The sequence below is a fragment of the Penaeus monodon genome, chromosome 23 (assembly GCF_015228065.2).
Source record: "Penaeus monodon isolate SGIC_2016 chromosome 23, NSTDA_Pmon_1, whole genome shotgun sequence".
NCBI lineage: Eukaryota > Metazoa > Arthropoda > Malacostraca > Decapoda > Penaeidae > Penaeus > Penaeus monodon.
Genome location: NC_051408.1, coordinates 12,304,491 through 12,304,733, shown reverse-complemented (window position 1 = coordinate 12,304,733; position 243 = coordinate 12,304,491).

Genomic DNA, 243 nt, shown 5'->3' with positions numbered 1-243 from the left:
TTACCGATAGAGAGAACACCAAAATATCAAGTAAGAAATGAGCTCAACGAAAAGGTAAAAAAAAGTAGAAGCCATAATGTAAATATAGTGAATGAAACTCGAAAACAAGATTAAAAGTGAAGAAAAAAAACAATCAAATCCTAGTACTAACAGAACTACTGTACAATAGACGAAAACAAAGGAAAAAATAAATGAAACGGAATACACTGGAACTGGACAAAGAAAACGAAGACATTAACTAGA